The sequence below is a fragment of the Pinus tabuliformis genome, chromosome 1_2 (genome assembly GCF_031772625.1).
Source record: "Pinus tabuliformis cultivar Carrire ecotype Pingquan chromosome 1_2, CPIR1, whole genome shotgun sequence".
NCBI lineage: Eukaryota > Viridiplantae > Streptophyta > Pinopsida > Pinales > Pinaceae > Pinus > Pinus tabuliformis.
The window spans coordinates 1,162,016,823-1,162,026,433 of record NC_142298.1 but is presented as its reverse complement, the minus strand read 5'-3'; positions in this window follow the sequence as shown (position 1 = coordinate 1,162,026,433).

Below are 9,611 nucleotides of genomic sequence, written 5' to 3'. Positions count from 1 at the left end.
ATGTGATCGTGGAGTTGAAGTGCTGATAAAATGTTACAAATTCTTCATTTATGTTGAAAAACAACCTCCCCCAACATTTAAGCCAAAAATTAAAAAGCTTATGAAATAATAAAAATTAAAAATTATGAACTTTATAAAAGTGGGTTTTTAAAAATTCCAATATAAAAAGACATTTCAACTCACCAAACTCATGTTAACTTGCAAGTGTTGAATGTTTGAGAGTTTGGGAGAAAAATTTGGGCAATTCCATTCTACAATTTCCTCAACTAATCCATCAACCGAAGGCTTCAAGGTAATTCTAAATCCATATTGTCATCCAATTCATGCATTTTTTAATAAATTCAATTGATTTTCACTGTAGGGTTTTTAATTTTAAATTTATATCTACATGTACATGGGTCAACCCTTTGAAAGTCATGTATAGAAATCCCTACACATGATTTTTCAAATGCAAAGATGCGTGTACACACGACTGTCATTTAAAGAAGTCACGTACGCTCTGAAAATTTTGAAAATTCCAATTTTTAATGGATGAATCTTCTTGAATTTGCAGGATGTCAATGGTTTCAAAGGAGAGGGAGCATAGTGAAGTTTACAATGAGGTTTTTGGAGATCCATTGGTCTTGGATGCATTAAGAATGTGGATTTCTCAAATTTTTCATGATGCCAACTATGAAAACCCAAACTCGGTTGCTAGAAATGTTTGTTCATTACTGGGATCTAGAGTAGGAGATCTTCATGATAGATCAAATTCCTTCACAAATTGATGTAGAAGATATTTAATTAATTATAGGACTTTTTCAAAAAGGGGAGGCAGTTGATCTAAAAGCAGGTCTCAGGGAGGCATAAATGTCTCTGATTATATAGATATCTACTGCACACTAGGGACAGACAAGGTCAGATCCCAAATTCCGTTCAAGAATGTGAGAAGTCTGCGAATTAAGATCCTCCTCTTCACCATAGTCATAGTTTCAGGTTTGTCAACTCTACGTCATGCCTCTTGACCTGCCATGTTCTTGGCAGTAGAGTTCCTTCGTCTGAAAGTCATTGATTGGTGTACAGGGCTCTTAACCTATATGAAGAAGCAATTGTCTTCAATGAGATGAGGGAAAGAAAATCATTTCAGATATGGTAGCATACTTTGTTCCTTTTTATTTGACAGAGTACCAGTACTCTGAACCAGAGTGTCTACGACCATTAGAAATCTTAGGGATCAGAGGATGACCATATGGTTAAACCTAATTAGGCGACTAAGCGGGGGAAAAGTCACTTGATCAAAATTTGATGACGAGTTCTTCATTTGGTTCGAGGAACAAGTCATATCTATAGATGAATAACCCTATGTAGGCATAAACTATTAAGAGGACCCATATTTGGCCCTTCCCAAGGGCGCTGCATGGGGTGAGATGGGTAAAAAAAATTAGATTTTTATGTTATTTCATTTATTTGGATTTGGAATATAATTTTAAGAGGTTAAAATTATTTTTCTGTGAAACAACAATCTTACAAGATTATTTGATCATGATGTATATGTTGGACAGTGAGACCTAAGTTTCTACCTAGGCAAAGGTGTCGTGGAAAATATGTGGAGAGAGCAACATTTGAGACCGAGAGAGTCCTACATACAGTTCAGAGGAAATTGCAGAGTTTGACTCACAAGGTTCCCATGGTAGCCATAGAGGATCTCTCGAAGGCTATTAAGGCGTGAGTAGTAGTAGTACCACGAGAGTGGGTGTGACTCTTCTAAATGGTGGAAAATGTCATCGTCTTCTTTCATGACACTCATCCAGGGCAAGACCCACAAACTTAGATTTAGATGACTGATCTTTTATGGACATGATTGAGCTTAAGCCCTAATTTTGTAAGACATTTGTCCACATTTTTTAAAGTTTTGACATATTATTCCTATCTATATAAGATGGATTCTCGATGGTTTGGTCATATATATACAGATGATTTTATGATTTTTTATTTTTATTTTAATGCGATGAATGATTAATGTGTCAACGTTGTCTAGGAATTCCTCTCTACAGACAAATATGATCCCTCTAGCCCAATGAGTGCGACTAGCAACCTACATGAAAATATCTTGGACACTATCCTAAGTTACAATTGAAATAAGAGATGAAGAAAATGGCCTACTTCATTCTGATGCTATAAAGTCCTCCTTTGTTGAAGACCTTGAATCACTTGTGTGACGGGCTCGGTCCTACTGCGAAAAATGTTTAGATTCCTACACAAGGGATCAAGACACAACAAAGCATACAAGTACAAATAGCATAATTAAAAGTAACCTACTTAAAAAACCAAGGAGAGTTAAGATAAATGATACATCAACATAGAAATTTGTGGAAAATGAACTAGTAGTTGTATATATTAATAGAATAAAGGAGGAAGCATTCAACCAAGCCTTGATGTTAATAAGCTCTCCTTGAATGAATGTCCAAGTCCAAGCTCAAGCTCTCCAAGTAGTCCTTCTCCAAGACAAATGAGTAGCATGTAAGCATAATCTCAACATAAGGGTGAAAATAGCCAAAGACCAACCATTTGGGAATGGGAGAAGATGAATATATAGGCATGAAAAGGGAGTTAGGATCTCTCCAAAGATAGGAGAAGGCCCTCATCTCAAGGAGGTAGCTCATAGGGATAAGACCAAAAGGCCAAGTTGAGAGAACTCAACATCCTCCATGTCGAACAACCTTTATCTCGTCATTATGGAAGCCTCTAGCTCATGAAGCTTCTTGTCCTCTTTGCAATAATTTCCTTTTAGGGATGATCGCAGGTATCCAAGCTAAAAAGGAGATGGCATCGTGAGGCTAGTATAGTGCAACTAGCGACCATCACGATTTTCAGTATCAGGGGAGCAATGATTCCAAAATTAGGGTTTTAGAGCCATTTTAATCTCGTTCCTTTCTCCTACAGATATAGGGTATGTCATTGCACCTACTTCCCCTCTTCTAATGTGGCGGTAGAGGGGAGTAAGATCCAAGTATCATAAAAATAATGAGTTCTGAAAGAACTTGTTCGAGGAGTGACCTTGGGGGATGAAATGGAATTAACATGCGCAACATGAGAAGGAAGAGCAAAAGTACCCATCAATGAGGAATACATTCCCAATTCCCAAATTCTCCATAGGCTACTTGGTATTCTTCACCAAGGGGATGGTAGAGTTAGAAGATGCATTGGGAGTGTTAAGAGAATAGTCCATTTGATCAATTGTAACGATTCTCCCTTCATGGGGGAATAATAGGATGTGAAATAATGATGAAGCAATAACATCCATTTCATAAACCTAATTTCGACCAAACAGAAGATTATAATCAAGGTTGGAATCCACTATCTCTACCTCGACATTTAAAACATTGCCCCCAACATAGACGGGAAAGGCTGGAAGAATTCCATTTGGCCTATGAGAATGACCATCACATATGGTAAGGAGAGTATGGGAAGGAACATCTTCCACAGACCCGATAGCCTTCCAACATGACATCAACATGACACATGTGGAAGCACCTTCAGTAACTACAGTTTGAAAGATATTCATTTTCCAATATGTAGATTTAATATGGAAATCCATTAGATGAGGGAGTCTCTTCTTAGCACTTAACATATCAAATGTGATAAGAGAGATATCCGGATCTACTGCCCTGATCATAGTGAACAATGCACTCCTTTGTGTGGGACACGATTGAAGCACCTCTAATGCTAACATCGCATAGGGGCTTTGATATATATCTTCGACAATAGAGTAGTTATGAGTAGCCCTAGCATTGGGATTAACAATTAAATGTTTTGTAGAGTCTTTCGACATCCAAGGTATAGGCTCAACTACAAGCCTCCAATATGGAGTGGCTTTGGGATATTGGAAGCGACCTTAGCCTTAGAAGGTTCCAGCCCACCATAATCATGTGATCTTGTAGCAACATCAACATGAGACCCTACCATATAGACATTCTATGTGGATTCCTCTTCCTAATTTCCCCCTGCGAGGGTTCCAATACCAACATTCGCGCTAGCAAGCATCTGTTTCCCTTGGGGAAAAGGGTTAGTCAACAGAGCCTGGGTGTTGAAGAATCTAGGGCAAGTAGGATTAATGTGATTCTTCTTAACTTGATAACTATTTGTAAGGCATTTTAATTTTCTTATGAGCACAATCTTCTCTTTGAAAATATTATAGAGTGTGTTTCTTATATCATCAAATATTACCAAAAATAAAGAGACAAGAACACAAGATGTTTAGCTTTTTTCCAAGGCTAAAACCTCTCCCTCACGGAGAGGAAAACCCACACACAGTTCTTCTTATATATTTTCCATTTGACAAATATGAAGACCTTAACCCTTGACCTACTAGGCCACTCCAAGACCACGACACCAATCCTCTTCTTTGACATTGTTGAGATCATCATCATTGTTGCACCATTGAGGCCATCACCGATGCAACATCAAAATCTTCATTACTGTTGCAACATTATTTTTGCACCCTCTCCAACGTCTTCTTCATAACAACTAGATTATCATTGTTGCTTTAATGAGATCATTGTTGCTCCTTCACTTAGATAACACGGATATATTTATGCTAAGATATATCTATCGAGATCTTCATCATGCTCATGACCGTGTCTTTAGGATTACTTCTATGATCAAGATATAATTGCATATTAAGTGTTTGTCGAGATTGAGGGTGATCCTCTTCTTCACAAAAAATGTCGAGACAGTATGCTTGAGACAGAGATATGTTGAGAGTGTATTTCACCACACATATGCTATGAATGGGACAGTGTTTCGGCATGCCTGGATAGTGCTTTATTGATACTGTAAGGAGGCTAAGGCATCACCAAAAACCATAGAGATCCTTCCATCTAAAAACCTAAACTTCTACACTTATCCGAAATTCTTGAGCTACTGTACTTCCTGTAACTTATATGAAATTATCAGAGATACCCGAAGTTGCAGAGGCTTATGCGAAGTTCTGTGTTTCCTATGGCGACCCCAGTGGGGTATTTATAGTTGTCACATCTCCATAAATGAGCCGACATATAGTGTGAAACGTTGTGTCTATTTATTGAGCCATCATAATAGTTATATATATATATATATATATATATATATATATATATATATATATATATATATATATATATATATATATATATATATATATGTATGTATATATATATTAGGCCGACATGACTGTACTCATCGTTTTTCTTGTTGTTTTCTTCACGAGGATTGTGCTAGTCTTGGATGGCTAATATAGTCACTAGGTAGATTTATATACATTACATATATGCTCAAGAAGAGCTCTTTCACTCTGTCTGTTGGATTGTGGGGGCCTGACCTAGGTTCAACGTTAGTTAGCCAAAAAATTCCCTACACTACTAGCCCTTTCCGTTTTAGCCCGTGGAACACAAGCCAAAGTCTCACCTGAAGCAGTATGGGGGGGCTGGAACCAAGTTTCTACGCCCTGAGATGGTGGTGATGTCAGTTTGTTCCTTCTATTCCTACTTTCACGCAGGTCACTTAGCTCTAGGGCTTGCTAGACTAGCCCTCTATTCTACCCTACAGTACCTCCGCAAAAAGGTATGATTGACCTTTGTGTAGCCCTAACCTTCGGCTTAGGTACTTTCGTACTGCTAGGGCAGTGTACTGTGCAGATTCCCAAACTAGTTTAAGTGTCTTACTTATCTTATTAGACAATCATAACTAGCTCTGTGTAAACTGATGTTCTTACTTTCATTCACTTAACCAACGTAATTACATACATTCGCACATCATATAAGAATTATAAATGAAATTCATACATAACATGTCAATATGCACTAACAAGAACAAAGACATAGAATTTGCAGAATACTTCTATTTATTGATATCTTTCAAGTGATTACAGACTCTACCCACCCTGCGCACATAGCTGTAGGGGTTTGCGCACTCAGCTGCAGACTTCCACCCTAGACCTCTGCACACTCAGTTGCAGAGCCTCTACCTATCCTACGACCCAAAACATAGACTTCTTACTTCAGAGTTATCACTATATAAATCATTACTCCTTAACTACTTAGAGCTTACTTACTTAGCTCTTTTTATACAATCCCATGGTCCACGGACCATGGGTAGATATTTTATAGTTGACTTTACTTTACGAAAATAAGGGCGGACAACCCTTTATGACTCATGACACCTTCGAACTCCGTGACCACAAAATGTGGAGACTTTACAAGTTTATTACAAAATTCGATCCAAAATATGGGATTTTAGCTCCAAACTGTCCTTGGGGGATCTTGTTCCCAACAAGCCCCCAAAACAAACATCATGACTCACCCTCGAGTCACTCAACAGGTGCGGAGATCTTGGCGCGAAGACCTTCCAGCTCGACCCATATGACCACAACTTTGACAATGCACTGAGCTGCTACCTTCTTTGCTTCTTCGACCATCTGCTTGGTCACTGCTCCTGAAATGTTGGCCTGAAGCTTTTGCTGAGTGGCTTGTAGAGTCGCAATATTTCCTTCAATAGAACCTGTCACTATGTAAGCCTCATCCAGATAGGGATTTAGTCTTGCCTTCAACATCGCTTCCTTGTGCAGCACTGCATCCACCTGTTCCTTCAGCTACCTAGCCTCTTGCAACTTTGCTAGTCTTTGTGTTAGTGTGACGGTTCACATTGTGCCCTTAACTTCATCATAACGTTGTTGTAGCTTGTGTTCTTATGTCTCTAGTTGTTGGACATTGGGGTCCTTCGGCAAGCTTTTCAAGACCTCAAACGATTGCTCAAAATGTTACATGCAATCTGCTACTACACTATCCACCGCCACTACTGCTTCTGTGACAACGGTTGCCCATTGTTCCTTCACTTCTGGTGAAGGTGAAGGTTGGGCCTTCAACTGTAATTCCATGATTTGCAGGTTCAATTCCAACTGAACTCTTTCCATTTGAGTACGAGTTTCGTGCACACCTGTATCTAGCTTGTAGATGCGCACCTCGATTGGCTCCTCCTCAGGAATGGCCAACTCTGGGACCATTCGACATGCCTCCTCGATGACCTGCATAATGAGCTTGTTCTGATTGGTCGCCTCGGTCACAGTGGTGATGGAAAAATCTTTTTATAATGCCATCTTCTCATTGTTGATTTGTTGTTCACTGATCACTTGAACGGCATGGTGCTCATGGGCCCTCGACTCTGCAATCACTCCACCTGTAAGAGGTGGAGCGCTTCACCCAGGAGCACTGCCAGATTCAACCCTACTCCCTTTAGGGCACTGACAGTGGGCCTGTCAGCCTCATTCTTTGTGGTCAGTGCTCCATCGACCAACACTATCACCCCGGATACCTTTGCATGTAGCATCTTGGAAACTACTGAAGTGTCGATAGCAAGGCTGGTAGACATCGTGCCAGCCTGATATGCATAGGCCTGTAGCTCTTGCAAACATGTCTGGATAGCCCGTAGGATTATCTATTGTTGCTGCTCAAATTGTTGCAGGGCCTCCGCGATGACATCCTACACTGTGTCACCAATGTCGTGTAGATCACCCTCTGTTAGTGTGATAAGGTCTAGTGATGTCTTGGTAGCCTTTGATTTCTTCATGGACCCTCCTTTCTCCTACTCCCTTGGGTGCTTGATGCAAGTGGATGTCTCCTGTGGGTCTGCACTGTGTTGTTCAGTCTGCTCGTCTGTCTCCTCCTCTATCTCAAGTGAAGCCGACCTCACGTCTTTGTCAGAGCCTCACTCTGTCCCACCTCTCTGATAATTACTCTACTGCATCGCCTCACACTTTGCCTGGACCTTGTCAGTGGCCTCCTTTTTCCTCTTTTCGGCTAGCTATTTCATCTTAAGATTGGCCTCCTCCTTCTTTCTCTACACGGTGGACTTGCTCCACAGCCAAGTATGTGGTAGTGCGCCACTCTATCGGCCATTGATCAAGTACTGCATCAATGGCGTCATTTGTTTCCAGGTAAGGAAAGTCATACCATTTCTGTGCAGGGTCCTTCCGCACCCTAATAGATACATGATGAAAGTCTGCCTTAAATTCTGTGTAGCCCTGCAAGTTGGCGTACACCATAGGAAACAATCGGGGTTTTCAATTGATGGCCATGTGGATGTTCATCTCCATCAAGATCCAGAAGATCTTGTTGTCCTTGACTCGCTGAGTGTCCTTGGTCACCCAAAGCGAAGCGTACTTCGTTGCTTCTGATAGGTCTGGCACGACCGAAGGGAACTAGCTGTCCTCTGGTAGATCCCACGCTACCAGCATGATTGACAGCAAGAGCCACTCATAGTGGAACATCTTGCTGAGATCTTGCGCTTCGGGGTAGTTTGCTAGGAACTCTTCGTGAAGATGGTTTGACCAGTTGAACTAGACTCCTTCAGCGCAGTAGGGGGCTAGTGTGATGACAGGTGCTGGCACCTCATCGACGCGACATTTCCTCATCACCTTCCCTGCTAAGATCTGTGTGGCTACCTTCACAGCAGGGTCGCAGATGCTGGATATAGCATATCTACGTGACTTCTTCACTAACTTAAATTTTTCTTTCATGGATTCTGCAAGGGCCTTCTCGCCACCTTTTCCGCCAAATATGATGGACAGATTCTCTCTTGTATACGAAAACATCATTATCCTGTGAATCAATCTATCTGTGATGGGTATTGGCTCCTTTGACCACAGACACCCATCATGCAGCAAGCACAACAACTGCTTGATGACCAATACTGTCACTGGGGTCCAGTTGTAGTGTGGCACCTAAAGCAAGTTGAGCAACCATGCCTTGTCTACTCCTCTGAGCCACCTCCATGGCTCCAATGTGGTCATTCCAGTGTCTGTATCAATGATGCGGCGCATCAGCTGCTCAGTCGCCAGGTGTGGGAACTTCTCGTGATCAGCCACACCTAGTCCTCAAGCTTCAATAGAGGAACTCGCCCCAAGCATGTTCCTTCGAAAACAATATCATCTGGCAGCAGAGGGGTTTGCAAGGGGGTCTTGCTCTTATCGATGTCCTTTGACACCTTGGTCTTGGCCTTGCGTGGAGGTACAAACTTAGGCAACCGAGTAATAGGGTCAGCACCCTGGGCTGCAACCTCCTCCAGTTCAACTCCCACATCCTCATCATTTATCGGGATATCTTCGATTTCTTCCTCCATGGGCTCCAAATTTATAGGTTTTCCCTTCTCTTATGCGGTGGGTTTCGGTGGGTTTCTTCTTGGCGATGCACGCACTGGTATGGTAAGCTGCTTGCCCTTTTTATCCTTCACAGTCTCCTTAATTGGGGTTGGCTTTGCTCTCTGTTTTCTCGGTGATTTAGGGACTTCGGCTAGTACATCGGCAACCTCTGGAGCAACTACTTCTACCTCCAACTCAACTTCTGGCACCAGCTCCTCTACTTCGGTGTCTATAACTTCTGTGGGTGCTAGCATAACACTTTCCAAATAGTGCTTGCGACGTCTCTGGTAGGCTTTCAAATGCTGGAGTCTCTTTCAAAGCCTCGAAAAATTCTTAGTTCTTGTGTGCTTGAGAGCTCAACAGCTCAATTCTCAAAATGCAAAGTGTTTTTCACTAGACAACCACTTGTACTTTGTAGGGAATTTTGAATTCAAAGCCAACCATCCTCCCCAAATTCAGT